At 38.9% G+C, this 19,528-nt stretch overlaps 1 protein-coding gene across 1 annotated transcript in view; it reads right to left on the minus strand.

Moving 5' to 3' along the window:
- TENM4 (teneurin transmembrane protein 4) overlaps positions 1-19,528 on the minus strand; it is a 3,098,737-nt gene that overhangs the window by 1,134,030 nt on the left and 1,945,179 nt on the right. The gene's annotated exons all lie outside the window — the stretch shown is intronic.

Consider the following 19,528-nt stretch of genomic DNA (forward strand, 5'->3'; position numbering starts at 1 on the left):
GAAGAATCTCTACTAGGGCAGTGCTGGGAGGAAATTTGGGTTTGAAGCTCCCACACAGAGTCCCCACTAGAGTACTACTTAGTGGAGCTATGAGAAGAAGGTCACTGTCTTCCAGCCCCTACAATGGTAGATCCACTGATAGCTGTACCGTGTGCCGGGAAAAGCTGCGGGCACTCAACGCCAGCCCATGAAAGCAGCTACAGGGGCTGTACCTGGCAGAGCCACAGGGGTGGAAGTGCCCAAGGCCTTGGGAGCCCACCCTTTGTATCAGTGTGGCCTGGATATGAGGCATGGAGTCAAAGGAGATCATTTTGGAGTGTTAATATTTAATGACTGTCCTGCTGGCTTTCAGACTTGCATGACGGCCTGTAAACCCTTTGTTTTGGCCAATTTCTTCCTTTTGGAATGGGGGCATTTACCCAATGCCTCTAAGCCTGCTGTATCTTGGAAGTAACTAACTTGTTTTTGATTTTACAGACTCATAGGCAGGAGAAACTTGCTTTGCCTCAGATAAGACTTCAGACTTGGCCATTTGAGTTAATGCTGGAATGAGTTCAGACTTTGAGGGAATGTTGGGAAGGCATAATTGTTTTTTTTAAATGTGTGAAGAACATGAAATTTTGAAGAACATGAAATTTTGGAGAGGCCAGGGCCTGAATGATATGGTTTGGCTCTGTGTCCTCACCCAAATTTCATGTCGAACTGTAATTCTCAGTATTGAAGGAGGGGCATGGTGGGAGTTGACTGAATCATGGGGGTAGACATCCCTCTGGCTGTTCTTATGAGATCTGATTGGTTGAAAGTGTAGCCCTCTGCTACTCACTTTCAACCAATAGCTGCTCTCATGCTTGCTCTCTCTCTTGCTCTCTCTCTCTCTCCCTCCCTCCCTCCTGCTGCCATGTAACTATGTGCTTGCTTCCCCTTCACCTTCTGCTATGATTTTAAGTTTCCTGAGGCCTCCCAGTCATGCTTCCGGTTAATCCTGCAGAACTATGAGTCAATTAAACCTCTTTTCTTCATAAATTACCCAGTCTCAGGTAGCTCTTTCCAGCAGCGTGAGAATGGACTAATACACTCAGAGATGTTAGAGTCACTATCAATCACTATGTTAGTTGAGGTCTGAAAAATTGTCCATATTAGCCAAATGTCAATAAACCAAACTAAAATGACAAAAATTTCCAGACACAAGTAAGTTCTGGTGATAAGCAATGGAAAGTATAAATATCGGATATATCCTAAAGATCTCTTATTCATGAGTTTTGAGGTATTCTATTGCCACAGGTCATTAAGAGTAAACAACATGAATGCAGTTTTCTGCTTGGCTTGAAGGATGTGTAGGATCAGAGCCTAACTGAGGGCATTGAACTGGGTCGGAGCTCAGAGATCATCCAGTGCACAGGTTCTCAACGTTTGCATGAGAATAACCCAAGGGGCTGAAAAATCCAAGTGTTCAGGCTTAATCCAAGAACACTTACATCACACTCTGTGGGTGGCACTTAAGCATTCACATATTTGAAACTTCCCCGGGGATTCTAGGTACAGCTAAGTTTCAGTACCACTAATCTCAGCCAGATTTCCTCCTTTTATTCAGGTGAGAGGCTGAGACTCTGAGGGAAAGTGACTTGCCTAGAGTGTCAAAGTCATGATCAAGGTCAGGTCTGTTGATTCCTGGGGTCTTTGCTTTCTACCATGTCAGAGTTACCTCATGCCCCGGGAATTCTAGTTTTGGACAATCTCGAGCACACTGTGAATTTAAAAGCAGGTATGCAATTGTATTTGCAAAAGAGCAACAAAGGATTTTGACTCAGATGTTTTAGGAATCAATCTACAACATTTATGCCTACAAAAATCTACTGCAAAAAGAGACAGACTATTTAGCCCAGTGGCTAAGGAATAAGCCCACTGCAAACCATGGAAGACAATGGTGTGCAGAGAGATAGACAGGGAGAGGAAGGGAGAAGGAATAAGCAAATTACATTTTCTGGGTGCCTACTCTGCTGGGTGGGGCCAAATGCTAAACACTTTAATAGATGAGCTAATTTAATTCTCAAATCCTCAATACCAAGCTATTTAACTAGTATGCACAGAAATAGAGGTATTGGTTGTTCAAATATTCAAATACTTTCGTAGACATTGGTAAATAGCTGTTGCCCCCACATGTTTGATTGCTCCCCTCTCTACCATTCCTGATTCCTGGTCACCCTGCTTCTTCTTTAGGACTCCCTTGACCTCTCTTAGTTCAGCACCCAAGGGAATGACACATGGCACAGGGGAGGACTTTAGATCCTGCTCTAATACCAAGGCCCAAATCCCTTCTGATTACTCAATACCCATGACCCACAAGTTGTTAAATCTTTCAAGTATCACCTTTGCACACTCCAACCCAGCAAGACAGATATAGGAGTTATAATTTTACAGATGAAAAAGCAGATGCTCAGAGAGGGTGCATGACTTGTTCAAAGTCACACAGCAAGTAAATGGCAGTCACTCCTGCCACTCCCTGCACTTGAGTCTTCAGGCAGTGGCTATGTTTGAAGAATGATGCCCTATAGGTACTCAAGAATCAACTGTATATTTCAAGTCTTCATCTCCTTCTCTTTAAAGCCTTAGCATGAAAGCAGGGAAACTACAATGGCAATACTTTAACTCGCTCACACACAAAATGAACTAGGATGTCTGTAGTGAAGATATTAACACTGCCTGTGGATTTCTTTCTTTTTTCTTTTTTTAAACAAAAATTGATTTGAGAGGAAGAGAAAGATCATTTTAGGTTTAGCCTGGGAACTTGTCTTAGGGCTTGAGTTTGGAGTAAGTCATGTAACTATATTATCTATATCCACTAACCACCCTTTTCCTCGCCTTCCTCCTTCCAGAATCCCCACCCAGGGACTTCAAAATAGTGATTAACATTCTCAGATTCTGCCAGGCCTGTGTGGCCATTATTTTTAGTGTGAGAAACACTTAAATATGAAGAGAGCTAAATAAGTAACATTTACTGCCCCTTTACCACCACTTTCCCACAGCACAATAAATCTGGAGATAATTTTTAATATTGCAGATTTGGGCTATTTATTTTGCATTGAACTCCACTTTCTTATCCTCCTCAGACTTATAAAGAATGTTAATAAATTCTATAAATTGTAGAATTTTATTAGTAACAGAGAGAATGTGATCAAGAGTTTCTTCTCATTATCTCCATAAACACTTGGGTGCAAGACCATTGAGTCCAGGGTTCAACCCATGCAGGGCATAGTGCTAGGCACAGAGAAGATGCTTGATAAAAGTTGTTAAATTCAGTGTTGAATAATAGAATTCTGTTTTATCAAGGAAGAAGAAAGGATGAACCAAGATTAAATATGTAATTTCTAGACATACATACAGTGGCAACTTCAGCCTGCAGTAAGTCACTTTTTTTTTTTTTTTTGAGATGGAGTTTCACTCTTGTTGCCCAGGCTGGAGTGCAATGGCATGACCTTGGCTCACCACAACCTCTGCCTCCCAGGTTCAAGCAATTCTCATGCCTCAACCTCCCAAGTAGTTGGGATTATAGGCATGTGCTACCACACCTGACTAATTTTGTATTTTTAGTAGATACAGGGTTTCTCCATGTTGATCAGGCTGATCTCAGACTCCCAATCTCAGGTGATCTGCCCACCTTGGCCTCCCAAAGTGCTGGGATTATAGGTGTGACCTACCACACCCAGCTTAGTCACATTTTTGAAGCAAACCCCTCATATTCTAGGGGATTCTTTCTTGTTACCCTAGAACATATTAATTTTATTGTTATTTTATTATCGTTACTATTTTTAGACAGAGGGTCTCACCCGGTTGCCCAAGCTGGAGTGCAATGGTGCCATCATGGTACACTGCAGCTTCTAACTCCTGAGCTCAAGCCATTCTTCCACCTCAGCACTGTCAAGTAGCTGAGACTCCTAGTGCATGCACCATACCTAGCTAATTATTTTTATTTTTATTTTGTAAAGATGGGTCTTACTATGTTGCCCAGGCTACTCTCAAATTCCTGGTCTCAAGCAATCCTCTTGCCTTTTAGCCTCCCAAAGGGCTGGGATTACAGGTGTGAGCCATCATACCTGGCCTCAAATTAACATTAAAATAGGATATAAGATAAAATCTAGTCTTTATGAAAGAAAAATCTGAATTTTTAATTCATAGGCTCTCTATCATTGCTCTTCCTCAGTGATTTACTGATGTAAAATAATACATTTTTAAAAGGAGATTTTTACAAAGAATCTTTATGTAGTGACACAGTAAGATATTACAGCCAGGGGTTTTCAGGCAAACGGACTAAGATTCCACTTAGGAGGCATATGACATTGGATGGATCTCTAAACTTTAGAAGCATCTGTTTCATCATCTTTCACAGGGATCATAATTCTCTGCACCTTCTTTCCCTAGGTTGCTATGAAGATGAAAGGAGATGACGTGTGTAGCACTCACAGACTGGGACATAATGTATGTATGTATCAGGATGTATGTATCAGATTTTAGGGAAACGTTGGTCTTCTTTCCCCCCATGATTCAAGGTCTTGGGATGCTTCCAACATATGCTGACAAAAAGTCCCAGGATTTTGTAGCTTAGGTGTGTTGTACCACAAAAAAGACTTTGAAATTATTGAAATAAGCTTTTGCATAACAAAATAAGAGACCTACAACTAAATAGAAATATTAATGATTATTTAATACTTCAGAAAGAATCAAAGAGAAGAGAGATTTTCTATACTTGGGGTCTATGAAATTCTGCTCTATCCATTAAAAAAATAAAGAACTTCTAAAACAAGGTTGAATGTGCTTCTCTTCTTTATAACCAAGGTTCTCTAAGACAGAAATATTAACAGCAGAAACATATTGTGTTGAGATTCAGTTAAGAAAAAAAATACATATATATGAACTTTTTCCCCCAGTTCAAAGGATGATGAAAAATAAACTACACATACATACTCCAAATAGATATATAAATAGATATAAAGATATAGATAATCTACTTTCATTATATAAGGAAACAGAAAAGGCTGGGATGGCAGTGGGGACTGAGCAGAGTCTAAATTTCTGTACTCCAGCATAGTACTTAGCTATGAGAAACAGTATTAGCTAGAGCTGTATTAGTGCAATTGTTTAAAGCTCTGTATTTTAAGTGGAAACTTGAGCCATTGAAAATAACAGAATTAGCTAGAACTGGCATCGAGCCTTAATGCCAGAATGTAACCAGTCCACAGAGGTAGGAAGATGTTCATAGGCAGGCACCCAAAAAGAGGACTGACACATAATAAAGGATCAGGATAATACGAGGCTAATAAACGAGAGAAAAAGGACTGATGCTTTGCTGTTTCTGAGCAAGGAATTCTTCTAGGTTCCTAGTGAGAAGGAATTAATGTAAATCCAAAGCCACACTACATATTATTTGTGCTTTGTTGTATATACTGTGGTTTATGCGGCTTTTAAATAAACTGTATGTAGTTCATTCTGCCTATGATGGTAGCAATAATAGCTATTATTTATTGATGTCTTATTATATACTTGATGTTCGGCTAGGTATTACACATGTCCACATTTCTTTACTCACATGGCTCCAAGCCAGCATAGGCCTCTTCCCTGTATCCATCCTTCCAAGTGCAGAAAGTATATACCTGCTGGTGTATGCTCCTTCATTTCAAGGAGTCGCTAAGGAGTCTTATATATAAAGGTGTGGATGCAGCTTGGACATGTGGGTAGAGGTGTCCATTGGCATATACTGAGGCCCTTTGTAGTATGGATGGGAAGAGACAGAAACTGGGCTGGGGGCTGGTTCTCCTACGCTGCCACAGTCCAGCATTGAACTTGGAAGAGCCCAAGAATTCTAATCTATAACCATACCATCTGGGTTTTAATGAAATTTGTCAAAGGTTGTGAGGGATAAAAAAGATTTTATTTAACAGTTAGTTTGATTTTTATAACCATGAAGTATTTAGCCATAGGACACATGGTCCTCTATTTGTACCCTTTTTCGGGGACTACAAATTCAGAGGTAGGTTTAGCACTTAGCACAGTGTCTGACACACAAGAAACCCTCAATAACCATATTTCAGATGATTAGTGAGTATTTTTAAGGCTTATTCTTGCTTAGGAGTGCTTCAAGTTAAATACAATATGATGTTTTGAAGTGTGCCGGGTGGAGTTTAAAATACTCAACAATTAGATTTTAGAATTAACCATTCAGGATGGACGCAGTGCTCATGCCTGTAATCCCAGAACTTTGGGAGGCCGAGGTAGGCAGATCACCTGAGGTCGGGAGTTCCAGACCAGCCTGACCAACATGGAGAAACCCTGTCTCCACTAAAAACACAAAATTAGCCAGGCGTGGTGGAACATGCCTATAATCCCAGCTACTCGGGAGACTGAGGCAGGAGAATCACTTGAACCCGGGAGGCGGAGGTTGCAGTGACCCGAGATCACACCATTGCACTCTAGCATGGGCAACAAGAGCGAAACTTCATCTCAAAAAAAAAAAAAAAAAAAAAAAAGGAATTAACCATTCAAACAGAATAGATCTCACTACTTGAACAAGAAGGGCCTGAAATAATAACAGCTTGATAGAAGCTGTTGAAGGGGATAAGACCTACAATATTCATAGCCACTCTACTAGTTGATAGCAATTAGCTGGGGAAAAGGGGGAGAGGGTAGCATCAAGAGGGGAACAGCTGTTTCTGCAGCTGTTGACAGGGCCACTGAGGCTGAATGCGAATTAAAGTTCATCTTCATGTGCTGCATTGTTTCAGCAGGAGAGAGGGTCAACCATTTGGAAGCTGCACGGAAAGGATGCTCAGCTCGATGTGCCCTTGATTGCCAAGTCTCTATTGAACACCCTATTCTGACAACTTGGTGGCTGGAAGAACTTTGTCTCTGCAATAATGGAGATCTGGAATTCAACTTGTTCAAGAAAGGACAGAATGTGGGGACAGCACTGAGCCAGGAATTGGAAGACATGTCTCCAGTTTACTGAATGGCCAGAGAAAGCCACTTTACCTTTCTGAGCTTCATTATCTCATTAAAAACACAAAAGCACTTAGCACCACCATGAACCTACAAACACAGGTGAACATTCAGTTAATGTCAGCAGCTGCTACTACTACTCTTGTTAATTATTTCTCTCCAATGTAAAGTGGAGATAATGATATCCTTCCTGCCTTCTTCAAGGGTAGTCGTAAGGACAAATGAATTAAGAGGTGAAAGTGATTTGAAAGTTGCCGATGCTGGACAAATGTGAGCAGTTGTTAATATCACATAAATCCAAAGGTGGAAAGATTTAAATAGCCTTCAAAAGCCTACTTGACCCCTAATATCTGGTGTACAGAATTCCTTGTGTCAACACATTTCTTTGGTGTCTGGAATTCCTATATTACTGTTGTTCAACGGAACTTTCTGTGATGATGGAAATGTACGATCTTTATACTGTCTGTGCTATCTAATACATCTACCGTCTTGAATATCACAACGTTATGTCAACTCATTTTATAGAAGACATGTACATTTTAAACACATTTCATTCACTATTGCTTGCTATGGGTAGCACGATTTGAACTTGACCGATGTCAAAAATTATGTTAGTCATATGAACACCTTCATAATCATATTACACAGACATAGCAGCTGACAATACCTGGAGCATATTCTCAGCTCTCTGAGCTAGATGCTTTATTCCATTTTATGGAAGAGGCATTGGAAGTTCAAAAAGACTAAAAGTAAACTGAAGAGATGAAGTAACAATGTAAAGAATAACAATGACAAGCATATTGAGTACTTACTATGCAGATCAGGAATTATTGAATTCTTTTACAACCTTTATCCTATTTGATCCTTACAGTAAACCTGAATATTATTATTTTTTTATTTTGAGGAAACTGAGTCTGAGTAACTTGCTTAAAATCACAGAGTCCAGAAGTGGCAGATTTTTACCTAGGATGTCTAATTCCTAGTAGCAACCACATTACCCGAATAGGATCCACTCCCCATTACTCTCAAGCACTGCTCTCTGTTAATTTCTTTCATTGATTTTACCATAATTTACAATTACGAATGTATTTGTTTGTCTTGTTTATTGCCTTTCACTCCTCTTCTAAATGTTACAAGGGCATACACCATGTTTGTTTTATTCACCAATACTTTTCACCCCCATAGTAGGTGCTCCAAAATTATCTGCTGTTGTGAATGAATAAGTGTCTAATGTATTCTGGCTAACATCATAATCACTATGATCATCTTCTTCATTGCTTATGTTCATACCTTCCATACTACATTGTAAGTTGTTGATTTACATCTCTCTCCTCTCTCAGACTATGAAAACTTTGATGTAAGCATCTCTGTCTCTTTTTTATCTTGGACCCTAACCTGGCACTCAGTAGACCCTCACAGATACTGACTGCATGAATGAAATGGAATTACACTCTTTTAGGGCAGAAATAGGAGTCTGAGAATTGAGACCTGGTGTTCCTGTGTCCCCATGGAGGAAAGTTCTTAGAAGACATAGAGAATCCATTCAAGTAGCAGATGCTGTTGGGAATGCCATGATGGGTTGGGGTGAGGCCTCGAGAAGCTGGGGAGGCAGGCCATCAGGACACCAGGCTCCAACAGTCATGGGGTGCCCCAGGTGTTGAAGGTAAATGTCCCGGGTGTTGGGGGCAGACAGCACAGGCAAATGCCTCAGGAGTAGAGGGCAATTGGATGAGGCTAGCGCTACTCTAAAAACCCACTCTGATCTAGCAGATAGGCTGAAAGAACGATCACTTAGCCCTTTACTGGGTGGGAAAATGTTTAAGTAAAACGAAAAGGAACACTCTTTTCAGTACCTTCTCTTAAGTTCCACCAGAACACATCTTTTCCTTTCTTAACTATAATAAAGCCTGTCATTTGTTTCATGTCCTTTCTTAATAGAAACTTCCCCTGACCTTCTCTGTAGCAGGTCACTACACTTGGTCTTTGTTCTCAAAGCACTGTGTGATTTCACTTTGTAATATTGTCATAATTTTAACTGATTAATTGTGCAACTCTTGGTTTATGTCTATCTCCCCACTGGACTATTGATTCCATGGTTATTCTATTCACTGACTTATCCCCAGCATCTAGCATGGTGCCTATTAGTTATTAATTAGTTACTATTTATTATTAGTCAATCATTTATTGAATTAAACTGACCATAGCAGAAGAGGTGCTATGATCAAGTATATGGTTTTTATTCTCTAGGGAAGCCTATCACAACCCATCACTGAGGCCCTCTGCATTGCCAGACACTGTCTTGGACACATCAATGAAGGCCTAACGGTGAAAATATAGGCACATCACCCAGCACAGTCCCTGGCATATAGTAGGAATCACATGCCTGTTAGTGGCTTTGCCTCCCCAACTCTCTCTGTCAGCCTTTGTATGCAAGTTGTCAAGTATAAATTATAAATAATGAATAATCACAAACAAGGCACAATATAATACATATAATCAATGAAATACACATTTGCATCTTCATGTGCCAGGAATGTTAGGGAAGTTCCTAGCCCCATGTCCAAGATGCTGGCATTCTGCACTATGGTTCTTGGTAAGAGTCACCTGGGGAATTTAGGCATGGAAGTTCGTGAGCCCTAGTTCTAGACATTCTAATTCAATGTACCTCTGGTGTGTTCAGAATACTGCTCATCGAAACTTCAGGTGGCTCAGAATATTTCTGTCTTGTAATATTTCCTAAAAGGAAAGATAACTGCAGGAGTCACTGGCAGAAGTGAAAACAAAGTTGTTGAGACTCCCAGGTGTTAGGGAACAAGCTTGGTTTTCCCCGAGGGCAGGGATCTCAGACCTGGCTGATTAGTAGCATCTCCTGATAGAAGTATTTTAAAGATGAAGACTCCTGGACTCCACACAAGGAACTGGATATGGGGATTCTGATCAACTAGATCTGAGAATTGCTGAATGATAGGCTGAGTACTTAGTTAAGTGTAATGACCGACTTTTGTCCCAAGGCCCTTTCTTATGTCTCCCTATCCTGATACACTGACATACAAGCTCAGCCCTGGACAGTTCATGGGGAGGAACTTCAGTCCCATCAGATAATGGGCTGGGAGAAAACTGAGACTTTGGGTTATGCCCTGAGCCCCTCATGGCAAGGCAGCATGAGACTTTTCTCCTCCTCCCTAGGACTCCTCGTTCCTCATAGAGCTGCTCCTGCAACTGAGACCCAACTCAGTTGTTTGCTGGGCCCTTGCAGTTTCCATTCCCAGGGATGGAACATGCTCAGTCATTTACTGGTTAGAAACTGGGATCTTAGTTAACATCTGTTGTTACCTACCTAGCCTCAACTACTATCTGCTGCTTGAACTGATGCTCATTCTATGGTTTCCCTCTCCTGTATCTATCTCTGTCTCCCTCTTCTGATTAGTCCTTGTATATAGTCAATTTTCTCAACCGCATCTTTCTGTGAGCACTGAGCAATCGTCTTCCCAACTGTCCCTATGAGGCCATGTTCTATGCTTACCCAGCATGCCTTGCACGATTGCCAGAAACCATGCTTCACATTTTGCTATACATAACAGTATTCATTCCATGTTCATGTAAATCATTTTGCATTTTAAAGACATCATTTCATTTTATTGTGTGTGTGTATATTTGGCAGGGAGGGGTCAAATTAATTATGAATCTTTCATCCCCCAAATTATTCATAAAGCCAGCATCATTTGCATCTTAAACAGTCTCCAGGAATTCAAAGAAAGAATGTGCCATAGTCACAGTGATAAACTCAATAATAATTAGAATTATTCCCAGGCTGTTGAGTAATGCAGACATATTAAAACATTTTCAGTTGAGCTTATTATATTCTAATAAAATGAAAGCATAGCTAAAGGGCAATATTGGGTAGCAGCTGGTCCATTACCATTTCTACATTCTCTTGGGCTATTTATATACTTCCAAGGTGCTTATATAGGCTCAAAAATGATTAAGAAATGATCACCATCACTTCAAACCTCTGTACTAAAAAACCAAAAACAGAACAAATAAAACAAAAACAAAAACCCTTTTATCAACATAGTTGATTCTTCTATTAGAATTTGTCACCACCACTGATCTAATAAGTAACCCATTTAAAAGAGTTTTTCAGAGATTTTTAATGTAACTTTTCTTTTTCAATATCAGTATGCCTTCCTTTACAAATGTTTGCCAGCCTTGAGTTTTATTTTGTTCTATTCTACCCTTCCCTACCTAATCTGGTTCTGTCCTGTTTTATTTACTCTCTATGGTCCTATCCAGCCTAGCCTATTTGATTTTATGCAGCATAATATATAAAGTCATTTTCTGCAGCATAATACATGACCAAGGTGATTGGTCACCTACAATGTTCCAGGAACTTCAGGCAATTAAGAGACAAAACAAGTTGGAGACTTTGCTCTTAACCTTTTTGACTTCAGGGTGGAATGGGACTATGAGAAGTACACAGGTTACTATACAATAGGGCAGGCCTGTGATGTGAGGGGACCAGGGTATCATGGGAGAAACAAATGTGACAATAGGAAGAGATTGGTGCAGGGGCGGTGATCGAGGATGGCATTAAGCATGTTCACAGACTGCCTTGACATCCTGATGCCTCATCACAGCATTCTAGGAAAAGCAGGGTGCAGAGGGAAAGATCACCAGGCTGTTAGAGACACAAGACCAGTAACAAAAACTACAAACCAAAGCCATAGCTCTATTTGTTCTGTACATATTATACAAATGGCTAAAAACAAAACAAAACTTGCAATTAGAAAATAGCCACAACAGAAATGAAGACTTGCAGCACATCAGATGAAAAGACTATCTGTCTGTTATGCCTTAGCTGCCTGGAGCACCTGCTGCCGTCTCCTTGTCTTCTCCATTTTCCTACCTCTCCACCAAATATTTTTCCTCTTCACATTGTTGCTCACCTGGCTGAGCAATTCACTTGCTTTACTCTTTCATCCATTCTTAGAACGGATCAGCTCTAAAACCTATCAAACACATAGGACCTGTGTGTTCACCTTTGGGTACACAAAAATGCTAATGATATTGATAACCCTAATAATAGCTACCATTTTAGGAGCACCTCCCATGTGCCAGTCATTATGCTTAGGCTTTCTCATGCATTATTTCTCTTTCATAACCACAGGTGATGTTGGGACAATCATTATCCCTAGACAAGAATGAAGTTAAGAGAGAGTCAGTGATACACACAGTAAGACTGCATAAATAGTTGTTAAATGAATTAATGTGTGACTAAAATATGGATAAATGGAGGGTGGTCCAAAGTAACTCTGTAGTAAGTGGCGGAGTGTGGTCTTGAACCATGAAACATTGAAGACTTTGCTCTTAACCACAGCACTATATCAAGACTGAGCTTTGGGGAGGAGACAGTTGTGGAAGGGTGAAGACTGGAGGAATCTCTGTTGCAAACAAGGACAGGGAGGGGGGTACTGGAGAGCTGGCCTGGATTTGGGAGAGAGCCCAGGAGCTGCCAGATAGAAAGGGTGGGGGGCTTTGCCAAGATCTGCTTTAGTGAAGCTATGTCAGTCTGAAGTAATCTTTTTTTTTTTTTTTTTTTTTTTTTTTGAGACGGAGTCTCGCTCTGTTACCCAGGCTGGAGTGCAGTGGCACGATCTCGGCTCACTGCAAGCTCCGCCTCCTGGGTTCACGCCATTCTCCTGCCTCAGCCTCCCGAGTAGCTGGGACTACAGGTGCCCGCCACCTTGCCCGGCTAGTTTTCTGTATTTTTTAGTAGAGACGGGGTTTCACCGTGTTAACCAGGATGGTCTCGATCTCTTGACCTCGTGATCCGCCCGTCTCGGCCTCCTTCCCTCTCCTGCATTACTCAACTTCAGTTTCTTCTGTCACTTTCCTGCCTCCCTGGCATGGTTTCCAGTTTCCTCACCATCTTTGTCACCTGTCCTTGGCTACACTCCATTTTTTTAGATTTCTTCAAAAGTGCATATATATATATTGTGATTTCCAATAGCATGTTGATACTTAGCCAGAAAATTTTGAAGAAAAACTGAAGAATATTAATTTTTTTATTATTTTAATTTTAAAAAACTATGCAACTATTTCAGGACATCATAAAAATTGGCAAAAATTCAACTCTGTATTTATATCCTGCTAAAGATTACTGAGGAAGAAGCTGCCCACCCTATGAAAAATTTGAAAGCTTGCTTTGGCTAGAGAATTGTAGGAAGGGAACACGGAAGAATCCAAGTGCAATTAGGGACTGTCATCAAAGAAACTCCAGGGTCCTCCTAAGTAGGAAAATTGATAAGAGAATCTGAATTTTTATTTACCCCCTTGACATCAAGCAGAAACTCCCACGCAAGCCTCTTTATTCCCCACAATAGTCTTCAGAGCACCTTGCACCATACATATATTTTTCTTCCATCTCAAACTCATTTGCACGTGTCAGCACTAATTTTCAAATGTGCCTTGAAGCAGTGAAAAATGAAACTTCAGATTAGTAGCAGCTTTCAAATAGCGTTCACTCACAGCTGGCTCTCAACTTTTACTTGTTATTAAAAAGGAGGAAAAGGCGAAATTGGTATTTTTTTATTGCTCTAATTAAGCCTTTAAAAGCTGCAACCACATAGAAAAGAGAGGGGGAGGAAGAGGGGCAAACAACAACAAAACAGAGCTCTTGCTTTAGAAATAAAAGTGCCAACTAATAAGATTCACAAAGACAAACTCCTCTGCAATTACTGTCTTCTCAAACTCGAGGTCCCTCATCTGTACTCTTGAAAGAGGTGGGTGTAACTGCGGCAAAGAACTGTTTACTTTCTGAGGGAAAACAGGGTCCTGAGGTGGAGACTGGTATAGACTGAAAGGAAGGAAAGAAACAAAACCTCCTTTACAGAAAGTCAACCCCGTTTCAGAACTCTTCTAGGAATTTTGTCTATACTGTCTCATTTAATCCTCACACCTACTTCCTGGAACCCATTTAAGGTGAACAACAAAGGAATATACATTTTAACAACTAAAACAAATTGTATTTTGACTATGTGTCAGCTTCCCTTTTAAAGTATTTATGTGACAAATCTCATTTAACCCTCACAACCTTCTAAGATAAGAATTATTTTTATTCTGTCAGGTTTACTGACACGTGGAAAGGTTATTAAGGGCTCAACATCACATAGCTTGGTGGAACAGAGTTTTGGACCCAAGCAGTTTGACTTCAGGACCTACAGAAGTAACTACTGTACTAGGTTTCTAATGGAATAAGTCTCCCACTGGAAGAAGTACATACTGTTAGAGGCAGGGAGTATTGGTAAAGCCACTAGCTCTTCACTGAGGCTGAAACCAGACTATGTAATTCTGTGAGAACCACAATGAAGATTCTGAGCTTTATACTAAGCAGAAGTCATTGAAAGAATTTTAAAGATGAGAGTGACAAGTTTGTGTTTTATTTTCTGAAAGATCATTGGCTTTGGGGAATGGCAGATTGGGATGAGGCAGGCAGAAAGGAGGGAAACCAATAAAGAGCCTGTTGTACAGTCAAGGTGGCAGCTTGAACAAGGGGCATGGCGGAAGAATGGAGAGAAGCAAACAAAGGGAGACAAAGTAAGTAAAATACTACATGGCAATTGCTTGGGTATGCTTGTTTGTAAGGGGGTGGGGCTGTTGAAGAGGCAGAGGGAAATGTCTAGAATGTGACGAGAATTTGCAGAGGGAACAAAAAGCTAAAAGTTTAAACTTCTTTGGAATTAAAATTTTTCAGACTCATCATTGGAAACTGTGACTCTAGGGCATAGGTTAAATATCCTTCTTCTTCTCATTTACTTTAGAAAGATGGATCTATAGCCTATTGGTTCACATTCTATGCAATGCCTTGTGTACTTTAAGAATTTGGTGCCATTAAAAGAAAGAGAATATAGTATAGCAATTCAAATTACTAACACAACGGCAAGGTGGAATAGACAGGAGCTGTGGTGTCAGGGAACTTCCTCAAACTAATACAAGAAATCTAAAAAACCTAAATTCAGCTTATACTTAATGGTGAAGACTAAATTCTTCACCCTATAACTAGGAACAAGGCAAAGATGTCTGCTCTTACCACTTTCATTCAACATTATAATAGACTTTCTAGCCTATTGAATAAAGCAAGAAAAATAAAAGATAAACAGGTTGGAGGTACAAAGTAACAATGTCTTTATTTGGAGAAGACATTATCATCTATGTAGAATATATGTTGGAATCCATAATCAATATTTTAGAACTAATAAATTTGTTAAAATTTAAAGACACAAAATCAATATGAAATCAACTGTATTTCTATATATTAACAATTATAAAAAGAAATAAAAATTAAAACTATACCATTAACAATAGCTTCAATAATATGAAAGGCTTAGGATAGATAAATCTGAGAAAAATACATAAGATATACCACAAACTATAAAATATTGCAGAAATCGAAGAAGTTCTAAATAAAGGGAAAGCTAAGCCATGTTTATGGCTTGGGTGACTCAATTGTTAAGATGTAAATTACTGCCAAATTTATTTACACATGAAACAGCATCTCAATCAAAATCTCCGCAGAATTTTTGGTAGGAAATTACAAGATTACTGTAAAATTCATATGGAAATGCATAATATTAGAGCCAAAACAACTGTGGAAAAGAAGAGTTGGAGAAGTTGCACTACTTGATTTTAAGACTTACTATAAATCTATAGAAATAAATGTGGTGAATAGAGTGTAATACTGGCATTGAGATATACAAATAAATAATGGAACAGAATAGACTCACACATATATGGCCGATTTATTGTTTTATAAAGGTGCAAAGCCATTTAGTAGAGGAAGAATAGTCTTTTTAACAAACATTGCTGGAACTATCAGATTGCAAAAACAAACAAACAAAAAAAGAATTTTGTTTCATTCCTCACAATATAGAAAAATTAACGCAACATGAATCATAGATATGAATGTAAAAGGTAAAACATCAAACTTCTAGAGAGACATACAGAAGAAAATATTTTTAACCATGGGTTAAGTAACAAGTTCTTAAATTATCAAAAGCACAATTCATAAAAGAAAAAAACTGATAAATTAGACTTCATTAAGAACTTCTGCTTTTCCTGCTTTTCAATAGACACTCTTTAGATAATAAAAAGAGGAGGCAAAACTAGGAAAAATATTTACAAACATATATTTGATACATCATATATTCAGAATTTATTTTTTAAAAACCATCAAAGCCGAGCGTGGTGGCTCCTGCTTGTAATCCTAGTACTTTGGGAGGCCGAGGTGGGTAGAACACCTGAGTTCAGGAGTTCGAGGCCGGCCTGGCCAACACAGCGGAACCCATCTCTACTAAAAATACAAAAATTAGATGGGTGTGGTGGTGGGCACCTGTAATTCCAGCTACTTGAGAGGCTGAAGCAGGAGAATTGCTTGAACGTGGGCAGATGGGTGGCAGGAGGTGGGGGGTTGCAGTGAGCTGAGATCGCACCACTTCATTCCAGCCTGGGCAAAAGAGTGAGACTCCACCTCAAAAAATTAAATAAATAAAATAAAATAAAAATAAAAACCACCAAAACTCAGTAATAAGTAAACAAACAAGACAAATTTTAAAAGTAAAAACAAATTGAACACATTTTTCACCAAATAATATACATAAATGGCCAAGAAGCATAGGAAAAAATGCTCAGTGTTAGTATTCAATAGGAAAATGAAAATTAAAATCACAAGGAGATATCATTATACATATTGAAATGTCTAAAATAAAAGAAAAATTGACCCTACTAAATGTTGATGACAATGTGAATCTACTCAAATTCTCCTGTTAGTGTTAATATAAAATGTTACAAATACTTTGGTAAATAGTTTGGCAGTTCCAAAGTAAGTTAAACATACACCTGCCACATGACTCAGCTATTCTACCCTAGGGTACTTACACAAGAGAAAGAGGACATATGTCCATACAAAGAGCTATCCATGTACAGTCATAAAAGCTTTATTTGTAATAGCCCCAAACTAAAAGCAACACAAATATCCATCAAACAAGTAAACAGATAAAAAATTGTGGTATATCCCTACAACAGAATACCACTGACAATTAAAAGAAAATTAACCATGTACACACAGACCAATATGAATGAATTTCAAAATAATTATGCTGAGTGAAAGAAAACAGACCAAAAAAAAAAAAAAATAAAAACCAAATGATTCCATTTACTAATCTGCAGTGACTGAAGGCACATCAATGATTGCCTGGAATGGAAAAAGAACAGGGAGTGGCAAGTGGGAAGAATTACAAGGAGGCACAAGGAAACTTTTTGAAGGAGTAGATATGTACATTATCCTGATTATGCTTCATGGGTGCACACATATGTCAAAACTTATCAAACTGCACACTTCATGTGTAGTTTATTATTTGATTACATTGTACTTAAATATAGCTGCTTTTTAAAAAACTTTATCTGTGCACGAACAAGTTTTAGTTTGAAATCCTGGAGCTTATGTTCTAAGCATGTTTTTTTGTGTGCGTTTTTTTTTTGGTTTTTTTTTGGTTTTTTTTTTTTTTTTTTTTTTTGAGACAAAGTCTCACTCTGTTGCCCAGGCTGGAGTGCTGTGGTACGATCTTGGCTCACTGCAATCTCCACTTCCCGGGTTTAAGCAATTCTCCTTCCTCAGTCTTCTGAGTAGCTGAGATTACAGGTGCGTGCCACCATGCCCGGCTAATTTTTGTATTTTTAGTAGAAACTGGGTTTCACCATATTGGCCAGGCTGGTCTTGAACTCCTGACCTCGTGATCCACCCCCATTGGTCTCCCAAAGTGCTGGGATTACAGGTGTGAGCCACCGCTCCCTGCCTGAGCATGTATTTACAATCTGCATATACAGACCAGGACATTTCTAAAAGTGATAGGGGCCAACTTCTTAGGTGCCCAGTGGGCTTTCCCTGAGAGGGGCATGTTCTGTTGTGTGAGAAAATGGAAAGTAGGTTTCTCCTAAGATCCACTTCTACCTCCAACAGCCTAGAAAAATGTGCAGCCATACCTGAAAAATGGAGAGCCAATTAGCAGAGGAACAATGTTTTGCCAGGCATATTCCTGGTCAACTGAGGTGTTCCCCAGTTAAGACGGTAATTGGACTAATATTTGGGGCCTCCTCAAATCACATTCTCTTGCTGTACTTGCAAAGGTCTCTCATTCAATGGAGGATCTGCTTTTCCTAGTCCTAATTATCTTTCAAAAGAAGAACATTAAACCTTTGTTTCTGAACGTTTTCTTGGGATATAGCACTTGGTATATGACTCTATTATAACTTTTAATGTGATTCTTTGTTTAGAGCTTAATTTATACATTTACAATGATGATAATAACTATATATCTAGCTCCTGTTGAGTTGTCCTAAATCTTTAGCACAATCTTATTTAATCCTCAGGACAATCTTGTGTGTGGTATTATTACATATATTACAGATAAGAAAACTGAGGATTAAAAGGTTGTTTGCTCAAGGAAATATTGTGCTATTTTAGGAATGGATATTTAAACCTAAATCCAGCTGACTACAAAGCCAGTGATATAAACTACTTTTCTATTGCTTCTCATTTATTAATTGCTTCTTTTTCCAAAAAAATTGAAACATTTTGTTGTAAACACAATATAAATTAGTAAATCTTTCCATTGAAATTGTACCCTAGAGGCAATATCTGTTAATTTCAGTATACTATGAGGGCTGGGAACTCTTCTTGATCATTTTTTCACTAATTCCTGATACATAGTAGCTACATAATAAAGTTTGGCCAAATGTGTATGTCAAGTTAATCCAGGCCTAGATAATTTTGCTTACTGTTTAAAAAAAAGAAAAGAAATAAGAGGAATAAAGAAGAAACTTTCTCATTTATATATTTCCTAAGAAGGAGGGCAAGTTTAAATGTTAACAACAAGAAAGGTTACCATTTTGGCTTTAGACTGGTATTAGGCTATTTCTATTTGATTTGTCAGGAAATCTTGGAAACACTAATTTGACTACTGTATCAGGAACTCTGGAATATCAGGATGGGCCCACAGGGCTGAAACAAACGTAGAATGTAATCATTGGGCACCAGAACCACCAGAAGAGAGAAAGAAAGAAGAAAGAGAGAAAGAGAAAAAGAAACAAAGACAGAGAAAGGAAAGAGACAGAAAAAGAAAGAAAAGAAAAGAAAAGAAAAGAAGAGAGAGGAGAAGAGAGAAAGAAGAAAAATAGGGAGGCCATTGATGTCAGGACTATTTCCACAAAAGTCAGGAAGTGCACCCTGAGCTAGGTTAGTTTTACAGCACTGAATCAGCACTGGGGTAATGGCTAAGAAAGTACGACGTCAGATAAAAATAGCTATGGTAACTACACTTACTGAAATCTTACTCTGTTTCAGGCGCTGGTGCTAAGAGCTTTATATGTATTGCCTCATCTCTTCTTTTCAACAGCCTGCTAGTGAATCTATAGGAATGATTACACCTGCATTTTACACATGATTAAACTGAGATACAAAAAGTTTAAGTAACTTGCCCAAGGTTAA

The sequence above is a fragment of the Macaca thibetana genome, chromosome 14 (assembly GCF_024542745.1).
Source record: "Macaca thibetana thibetana isolate TM-01 chromosome 14, ASM2454274v1, whole genome shotgun sequence".
Lineage (NCBI taxonomy): Eukaryota > Metazoa > Chordata > Mammalia > Primates > Cercopithecidae > Macaca > Macaca thibetana.